The sequence below is a fragment of the Cygnus olor genome (genome assembly GCF_009769625.2).
Source record: "Cygnus olor isolate bCygOlo1 chromosome W unlocalized genomic scaffold, bCygOlo1.pri.v2 SUPER_W1, whole genome shotgun sequence".
NCBI classification, from domain to species: Eukaryota; Metazoa; Chordata; class Aves; order Anseriformes; family Anatidae; genus Cygnus; species Cygnus olor.
In genome coordinates this window covers 1421015-1431657 of record NW_024429070.1, presented here as the reverse complement: position 1 = coordinate 1431657, position 10643 = coordinate 1421015, and positions in this window count along the sequence as shown.

Here is a 10643-nt window from a genome sequence, read left to right as displayed (position 1 = left end):
CCTTTTTCTGCAGTTCCTTGCGCCTATTCATTAATTGTATTAGATAGGGTTTTAATTGGGCATCTTGCAGATGGGGGTGATCAGGGGGTACTTCCAAATCATAAGGCATGCCATACAGCATTTCAAAGGGCAAGATTCCCAGATCGGTCCTGGGTTGGGTGCGTATATTTAGCAAAGCTAGTGGAAAGCATTTTATCCAGGAAGTCTTTGTTTCTAGCATCAGCTTAGTCAGTTGCCTTTTAATTTCCCCATTCATTCGTTCTACTTTTCCTGAACTTTGAGGATGCCAGGGAGTATGATATTCCCAATTGATTCCCAAAGCTTTCATAGTATCACGGGATATCTTAGATACAAAATGTGGTCCCCTGTCAGAGTCAATTGTTTCCACAATCCCATATCGGGGAATTATATTTTCTAACAATATTCTCACCACGGTTTGCGCAGTAGCTCTTGCCGTAGGAAATGCTTCAACAAAATTAGTGAAGTGGTCTATAATGACCAATAAATATTTATATCTTCCTGTTTTTGGAAGTTCAGTGAAGTCCAATTGAATTTTTGCAAAAGGTCGGTGAGCCAATTCCCGTCCACCGGGAACTCTTCTCCGCATGTGCTGAGCATTTACCCTCCGGCAAGTTATGCAGTCATTCACAATTCTTTTTGCTATGTTATATACCCCTATACACATGTAATTTGTAGCAAATTGATCTGCCAATGCCTGAGTACCCCAGTGTGTACGCTCATGTAGTCTCCGTAGCACCCTCAGAGCCATTGCTTTCGGTATTACCTTACGCCCATCGGTAAGGACCCATTCTCCTTTTTCAGTTTCCCTTATTCCCATCTGTTTCATTTTCTGCTTTTCTACAGCAGTAAAGCAGAGCAATGGGAGCGGAATAGGCCCATTCGACCACAGCGATTGAGCCGGTCCACACTTGTAACAATTTTTATAAGGAGGTGTTTCTTTTTCAGAGCAGTTGCACTCTATTCCCTCGACTCCCCACTCGCTCCAGCAATCATAGCAGGGGAATTTCTTTAAATCCTTCCCCCTGCCGCAACTCGGACAGTCCGCCCTCTTAGCTATTTCATATACACACATGAGTGCTGCTCGTTTTGCCTCCTGGTCTGCCAAATTATTTCCCCTAATTTGGGGGTTTGTTCCCTTCTGATGTCCCTTGACATGTACCACAGCAATGTTTTTTGGTTCCCTTACAGCTTGTAAAACTTGGATAATTAGTTCCTCGTGAATCAGTCCTTTTCCTTGAGAATTAATTAGTCCCCTTTCTTCCCATATTTTTCCAAATGTATGGATTATTCCATATGCATATTTTGAATCTGTATATATTGTTCGGCTTTTATTTTTTTAACAACTTTAGAGCCCTTAACATAGCATACAACTCGCAGGCCTGTGCTGACCAACTCGGACTCAAAGGGCCTGATTCTATTACCTCGAATGTTTTTCCGTTAACCAATGCGTATCCCGATTTTCTTTTACCTTTAATTACCCTTGAGGATCCATCCACGTGTATCTGCTCCCCTGAGGGTAATTCCACATCTTCTAAGTCAGGTCTTAATTTTACCTGTTCTTCTATATTTCTAAGACAATCATGTTCGAGCTTCTCTCTCGATTCACCATAAAGAAATTGAGCAGGGTTCTGTACTGAGGTTGTTTCTAATGTTAATTTGGGTGAAGATATCAAAATTCCTTCATATTTCAGCAGCCTTGCATCTGTGATCCACTTCTCAGCTTTTTGTTGCAGCACTCCACGTATATTGTGGGGGGATATAACCCTGATTTCTCCCCCAAACATAATCTTTTGAGCTTCCTCCACTAATAGGGCAGCTGCCACCACAACTTGCAAACAGCTAGGCCAACCTCTACTAACGGGGTCTAGCAGTTTGGATAAATAGGCCACCGGTTTTTTACTGTCTGCCCACTCTTGGGCAAGCACACCGTAGGCAGTCCCTTCGGTGCTATTCACAAACAGGAAAAATGGTTTCTTTAACTCTGGAAAACTCAAAACTGGTGGATGCATAAGTTCTTCCTTTAATTTCTTTAATTGCTCCTCATCATCTTTTGTCCATTTGAGTAATCCGTCCTTATTCAGCTTATTGTACAAAAATTTAACCTTCCCACTATAATCTTCTATCCATTGTCTACAGTATCCGGTCAGCCCTAGCAATTGTCGTACCTGTCTTTTAGTAGTTGGGGCTTTTATTCCTAGAATTCCTTTAACCCTTTCAGGATCTAATTTCTTCGTCCCTTTATTTAATAAATGACCTAAGTATTTTACTTCCTCTTCTACAAACTGCAACTTTGACTTTGAAACCTTTAATCCTTGTGACCCCAGAAAATTCAGCAAGCTGATACTTGCTTGTCTTACAGCATCCTCATCTTTTCCTGCTAGTAGCAGATCGTCCACATATTGAATCATTGTTGTGCCAGGTGTCCTGTTAAACTCTTGTAAAATTTGCTCCAGGGCCTGCCCAAACAGGTTTGGAGATTCCGTAAAACCCTGAGGCAAAACTGTCCACCTTAATTGTTGTTTTCTATGTGTATCTGGGTCTTCCCATTCGAATGCAAAATAGTCCCTAGATTTTTCGTCCAGGGGGCATGCCCAAAATGCATCTTTCAGATCGATTACGCTATACCATCGGTCGTCTGGATGCAGTTGGCTTAACAGGGTGTGTGGGTTTGCCACCACTGGGAACCTGGTAACGGTTCTTTTATTAATTTCCCTTAAGTCATGTACTAATCTATATTTACCGTCTTTCTTCTTTACTGGTAAGATGGGAGTGTTGAAAGAGGACATACAGGGCTCCAATAGCCCTTGCTGTAATAACCTTTGGATTTCGGGTTTTAACCCTCTCCTACCTTCTTCTGAAAGGGGGTATTGTTTCACCCTAATTGGTATTTCTGGTTTGTTTATGGTCACTTTGAAAGGTCTAATATTTAATTTTCCCACGCTCTCTGAGGTATACCAGACCCCAGGATCAATATTTGCTTCGTCTTCCACTCGAAGCGGGCACAGCTTAATTTCTAACCTTCTACCTATCACTTCTAACCCTATCCCTAACTCTATTATTAAGTCCCTACCTAACAAATTATATTCGGCCTCTGGTACTAGGAGCAGAGATCCCTCACTCACTTTAGAATCAGATTCGATGGTTACTTCTTTTATAACAGGGACCCCAAAAGGCTCCCCCTTTGCTCCAATCACTTGTACTTTTTCTGCAGAGGCCCTACATCCAGTGGGTAAGGTTTGGACTGTTGATCTTTCAGCCCCTGTATCTATGAGGAATTCTACTTCCTCACGCTGGGGACCTACTTTCAGTTTTATCAAGGGCTCGCTTTTATCTCGGGTCCCCAGCAAATAGAGCCCCTGACACCCCTATTCACTCTTAAACATCTTCTCATCTTCCTTTCTTTGTCTGCACTCCCTTTTCATGTGACCCCTTTTATTACAGTAAAAGCAGATCACATTTCTTTGTTCCTGGCCACTCTTCTCTTCCTTTCTGAATTTCCCATTCGTGGGACTGAACCCTCAATTCGGCCCGACTCCTCTCTGTCCCTCTCGTACCGCTGCCACCATCATACGTACTTGTTTCCGCTCCTTCTCATCCTCCCTACGAACATACGCCTTCTGTGCTTCCCTCAGGAGTTCATCCAACCCTTTGTCCTGCCAATCCTCTATTTTTTCTAATTTTCTCCTAATGTCTATCCATGATTTTGCTACAAACTGGGCCTTGAGCAACGCCTCCCCAACCGGGGTTCCAGGATCTAAGCCACTGTATAACTGCAAGTTTTTTCGCAGTCTTTCTAACTATTCTGTCGGGGTTTCATCCTTCTTTTGTTGCTCATTGAAGGCTTTATTTATATTTTGTCCTCTAGGGACTGATTCCCGTATTCCTTGAATTATGATAGTTCTCAGGTCTTGCATGTGACCTCTATGTACGGGATCTTGATTATTCCAATTTGGCGGCTGCACTGGCCATTTAATATCTGCAGCCGGGCCTTGTTGGTGCTGCTGATCCCAAATTCGCATACCAGCACGCCTAACCATTCCTCTCTCCTCTGATGTAAAGAGGATTCCCAGGATAGATTGTAATTCTTCCCAGGTATATATATTTGGACCCAAGAATTGATCCACTCTCTCGGCTACTCCCAGTGGGTCCTCTAATAAATTTCCCATCTCCTTCTTAAAATCTCTGACATCCCCTGAATTAAGGGGAACAGCCACGTACCCCATTCCTGGCTGGGGTCCTCCCATTGCTATTTCCCGCAGGGGATATAATCCTTCCTTTAGGTCAGATTTTTGACTTCTTGTCCTGCTTCTTGTTACTGGCCCTTGCGCTTCATGATCTGATTCTGATTCTCCTGATACTGTTGACTCAGGGGGTCCATTAAGGACGGGGGCCGTCGGTGCAGGCGGTGGAACATAGGGCGGGGGTGGTGCTGGAACTTCTAAGTCTTTCCTCTTTTTATCCCGCCCTCCTTTTTCTTTTAGAGGGTATAATTGCGTCCTTGTATCTGAATTTATCCAGAGGTGCGCATACTCACTTTCCTCCGGGCTAAAGGGCTCCCTGGAGTTTACGTAAATATTTAAAGCTTGGCATATCCAATCCTCGAAAGAGCCAAATGGGGGCCAGAAAATGCTGTCCCCTTTTATGGGCTTATTGCCCCATACTTCAATACAATAATAAATCATTTTAACTTTGCTCTTTCCCCACCTAGAAGGGGAATCACTCCAATGTTTAATCATTACTCCTAACGGACTATCAGAGGGAATAGAGGGTATCCCTATACCACTAGATTCCCTTCCCATGAGGCCAGAAGGCTTACTTTTCTTCTGCCCCATCTTCCGGAACACCTTCACTCACACACACACAAAACGCTTCCCCCTTTTCGTGGCCCAGTCCCTCGCGGGATATGGGAACCGCACTACCGAGGGGTCCACACTCGCTTCGTCCGCACTTGGACGTCTCGTATGTCGTGTTCTGGGATTCCCAACCCCAACCGAACGGATCACCGGCCTATACTTACCCACCCCGTGGGTCTTCGTTCGGTCTTCGTGCACAAAGATTGCTTGGGGTTACCAGTTTTTATTTGCTTATGCCTAATTTTAGGATTCATCAGTGAAGGGCTCGAGTGAGGCTTTCCGTTCCAGGGGCCGCCGAAACCGGCGGGGCGCCTCCCCCGAAAGGATCCCCAGTCAATCCGCCTTCATCCGAGTCACGGCACCAAAATTGTCATAAGTGAGACCACACAATTTTCTGGTCTATCAAAAGTATTTTATTAATTAAGTAAGCAGGCACAAGCAAAACAGCGCTGGGCGGCCAGGGAGTCTCCGCTCCGCCACGGCACCCAACTTCCCTTTTTTTCGCGTCGCTGTTTTATAGCATCCAAGTTCCGGCTTGTCAAGACCTGTTGAATCTCTTGAGGCTGCGCAGTCCGTTGTTGGGGGTCGTCGCTCCTCTCTCAGTGTTCACGTGTTGTGCTCGTGCTCAGGAAAGGGGGTAGTGAAGCAGCAAACAGGATGCCTTGCGACCACAGAGTCTTTATTTCATCAAGGATGTTTGCCCAGCACCCCCTTCCCCACTATCTACTTTCTTAATCCTCCCCCTTAACAAGGCCATAAATTGTGAAACCTTATCTTCTCAGCAAATTCTCTGCATTCCTTTTAGAGACAATGAACAAACACCCGCTAATTTATCACAACCCCAAAGGTATATTATAAACTAGAAGAACATCGTACAGGATTTTACACTGGACAACCTGTGCTGGTGAAAATGCCTCAGATTGGAACAGTAGAAATGGTACTAACTACCCCCAAAAATCCCTACGCTTGGGAAGTCAAAGATTGTAATCTCCCCCTCTTACTAACCCTGCCGCTTGAATACAACCGAGCATATTTTCTTTGCTTTTGTGTTCACAGGAATCCTGAGTGAACTGCATGTGGACAGCTGGAGAATGACAAATCAGCAGTTTGGATTCATAATGCTATGTTTTACCCTGACCTTAATGCAATCCCCTTTGGTTCGTAGCCAAAAAGACCCAGAATGGCCGTGGTCCCAAGCCCATGTTAAATACACTGGAATTTTGGGAACACGTGCCATCAGGAAGAATTAAACTTAGTTACTGTGTTTGTGCATGGAGCTGAGGTGTTTCACTGTGACATCTCATGATGACCCTTGGAACCATGCATTGTCACGATATAATGCAAATGTTGGAACACTGCAAAACAAAACGGACCTAAATCTCTCTACTTTAGTTTTACATGGAAACAAAATATTTCAAAAAGATGAATGGAGTTGCAGCAGGAAGCACAAATTCAATGGATTTCGCATCTATGCATGTATTTGTCTTGTAGGAATTTAAGTGCAATTCAGGTTCTGTATTATTCTGTATAAGCATAAACCCTAACAAGAGAACTAAACAACTAAAGAGACAGAAAGAAGGCTGTTGTCCAAAGAAAGCATAAGTCTTCAGTCTGTGCTCGTGAAGGCAAAATGAGAAACAGATGATTCCTGTATAGTTTCTCAAAACTAAAACAGCTGTAGTGACAGACTTGGGTCGTTTACAACAAATTCTGTAGCCCTTTATGCTGGACAGAGTATTTGAAATAAGGAATAGGCAAAACTAATTCAGTTGTTGTTTTGGGTGAAGGGAAATGAGGAAGCGCATTGCAAATGAGCTGATTCACCAGAAAGGGTGATTTGGGGTGGGGGAAGGGGAAAGGATTACATCCAAATATAGCAGCTGAAGAATTGCCCTATGCAGTGTAGTTTGGTGCTTGTAATTATAATTTCCAAAAGACAGAGACTACATTGCAAAAGCAGAGCTAGTATCCTGTTTTGACTATCTAGTCAATACACTGGAGGGTGGGGTGGGGACTGAATGCAGCTGCATCACCAATCTAGCATTTAGGAACCAAGATACTTGTTTTCAAAAGAAAAATATGAGCCTTTCAACATAGCTTCACTAAGTACACTTATGGAGAAAAGCTCTTCCAAATGAAAACAGTTTCTTTAGTCACTGAAATACTGAGAAATACTTGCTACTCTGTGTCACAGATTGTTGCAACTGGGACAACTCCAGTGCTGTAGATTCCCCTGCCTGGAGAGATGATTGCTAAAATGTATGCCACACTTGTACAACCACTAAACTGGTGTTTGGTTGCCTGAGCTAGTGCTGTTCCACATGGACAAGTCATTCCCCCCCCCCAAAAAAAAAAAAAAAAAAAAGAACCCACAGGCTAAGGATTTTTATGAGGATGTTTGGAAGAAACATTTTACAACTCAGTATCTGCAAACAGTGTATGCAATTACATGTATGTCAATGAAAGCTATCCCTTCCTAATACAAGGAAGTCCAAAATCAAGCGGGAAACAGTGCCTCTGAATCATGTAGAAATTAGAAATGATGTAGATATGTCTGATGGGCTGAACATAGACTGGCAAGAATTCTCTCAGAATAATCCAAAAATAGATTCCTTGTATGCTTTACAGGTGCCTCAGTCATAATTTGAGCATTATGAGCATAGTGAGAAAGTGATCAACGAAGTGGATGTGCATTTTAGGATAGAAATTTGTATCATTTTGGAAGGGTCCTAACTGAACTTTTAAAACATTTATTTTAAATAAATGAAGTATGAAAATACTGTGACTTTATTTGTATATAACAGTAACACTTTAATATTTAGTCAAAGAACCATGAAATCTAAAAACTCACTACTTACATTAAGAACTCACCCATTACAACTCAGTACTTTAAATGATAATATGACAAATTCTCTGACGGATATGAAAATGTTTGTATGGTTATGGTGTGGTCACTCTTTGGTGAGTGGGAGCAAGCTAAGATACAGGATTTGTGCCTTGAGCTCCTGCTATTTCTAGTGCATGAGACTTAAAGAGCGTTGGGCATGTGAACAAAAAGCTTTAGGTGTTTGTTTGAATTTAACTCCATTAACATCTGTCTGGGGCTTGGAGTTAAAATGCATTAGCTTTATAATAAAGATCGGTTGAATTGATCCGTTCATTAACCTGGAACATTAACACCTGCATTTAGGCAGAATATCCGGCTGCTTAACTAGCACCAGATGTCAGACTCCATTACAAACTTTTTGTCATGAGCCACAAATACATTTAAGAATTATTTCAGTGCTACAAGGTGTTTCATGTTATAGCTAATGTTTAGCGCAACCTAATTATTCCACATTAACAATATTTTCACTAGTAACATCACAAGGGCAAAAGAAACGCTAAAGTTTGACTCAGATTTTAAAATGGTAAATAGCTTTTTAATGGCCACACTTCACTAAAATACTTACACTGAATTTTGCCCACATCTACCTTTACACATTAGTTGTTGATATAAGCAATAGAGAACTTCAAAAACATACAAAAGGGCATTACCGAATTGTTTAAAAATACTTATTTGTAATTAAAGTTTTGCCAAAAAACTATTGTGATCTTTTATAGCTGCAGATAACGAAAATACTTAAGAATTATTCCGCAATTTTACAATACTGTGGTGAAAGATTAAAAATAACCATCTCATTCTTATTTAGATTGTGGAAATGTCCATGTTTTCTTAGAAAGTACAATATGGTTACCATTAATTCTAAAAACTTGACAATATCTCTTTGCAATGCAAGCTACCACAACAAGGTTCCACGTACAGAACTTGTACGCAAAGGGAAAAAGCAGGAAGAATAAAAAAATCAATAATTATAGTTATGCATGTAAAAATCTATAGCCATACAGTGAGAAAATACTACAAAGCTATGTCAAAACAAACGAGTAAAATTCTGTTATTGTATCAGTTACTGCACTGCAGCACTTTTTTTCCCCTTGCTTTTTATTTTTTTAATGTAAAACACCCCTCATCTTGGTACATGCTGTTGCCAGTAACGTGGTTCATGTTGGTAAACCCATAACTGCTACTCAGAGGCTGAGTACTGCACTAATTACAACTGCAGCCTCAGGCTATTTTGTATTGATGAAAATAATCGGCCCGTATTATGAAAAGGTAACAGGAATTTGTTTTCCCCAAAATGAACTCTGCTACCTTTTTCTTTCACAGCAAGCAATCTGAATGTTTGTGATAGGCAAAACAAAACTAAATCTTACTATGGATAGCACGGAAGGGCTCTTAACTAGTGAGAATCTTTATCAATTTATTTAATAATCTATAATTACTTTTATAAGTCTATATTATATTATAGCCAAGAGATCCCATCAAGAAGCATATATGCTCCTCTTAACTAAGACAACTTTAGACATCAGGTTTCTATTTTTTAATTATATTTTTTTCTGATAATTTTATTTTAACAAATACCAAACAAATTAAAATTTATTAAAAACAAACTTCTTTGCTATTGGGAAAGCCACATGACCAGGAAAAAAATGTTTATGATCACTGAAATATTTGTATTACCTATTAAAAATATGATGCTTTAATATAAATAGCATCAGAAATGTCTAACAGACTAGTGACAACTTCATTTGAGACTGCAGATCTATATGAAATTCTTGTTTTTATCATTTGGAGTTTTCCCTTGAAGTATTTTCAACTTTCTACTAATAACATGTGACATGTCATACAACCCCTCTATTCTCAAAGTGAATATATGAAATTCCCACTATAAAAGCTGCTCCTGGCCCTGAGAAATACAGTATTTCATGATTTGCTACAAAAATGTTCTGCACCCTGAGCTGCAGGCGTGACTTCTACTTCTCCCAAATTTATCAATACCTATCTTAGCTCAAGATGTAGACTTTTGTACAGTGAAGAAAATAGCAACAGTGAAGAAAAAAGGTGGGAAAATATTTCTGTTCAGAAAAATTCCAGTGGTGAAACAGCAAAAAGGCGTTTCCCATAAGAACAATTACTAACTAGATTCTGAGGAGTTGTTAATCATTTCAGTTTAATGTTATTCCTGTACATTAAAATCTTTTGGAATATTGTTACTTTTACTCACAAATCAAATAACATATTAGAGTTCTGCCAGATAGTTTCATAAAAGCAATATCCTACCATAAATTAAATTTGTGAAAGAAAATAAACATGAAGAAAGATTTACTTATTGAGGAACATGTTTTATAGATAAATATACTGAAAACACAGCAGGGTTTAATATTCCCCTAAAAAGTAAGCTGGTTTAGATTTTTTGTAAAAAAAAACAAAAAGTCTAATATACAAACATTAAAAAAATAATTTGTGAAGGAAGGTAACATAATTACCCAGATTTGTACCCATTCACTCCTCAGATACTGGTAGCTATCTCCTTTTGACATAAACCTTTATATATATTAACCCAGAGACATGCATATGTGGCCAGTTAGCCCAAGCAGAATAGTCATTCAGCTTTCCCAAAATTTAAACTATCATAAATTACCATTTGGACAGCATTAGAAAGAAATTGAAGCATACAAGGAATAAACTATAGTTTCTTTTTATATCAAAATGTACTCTTGAAAATGTGTTTGGCACAGTGCTAAATTATATAGTTAACACTAAATATTGCAGGATACAATAAAACCCTGGAGTTAACTTGCGTTTATATCCCTTAAGGGATAAAACTGAAGATACCAATTATTCAGAAATCAGCCTATACAAACTGTATAAACAATATCTTATGTCTT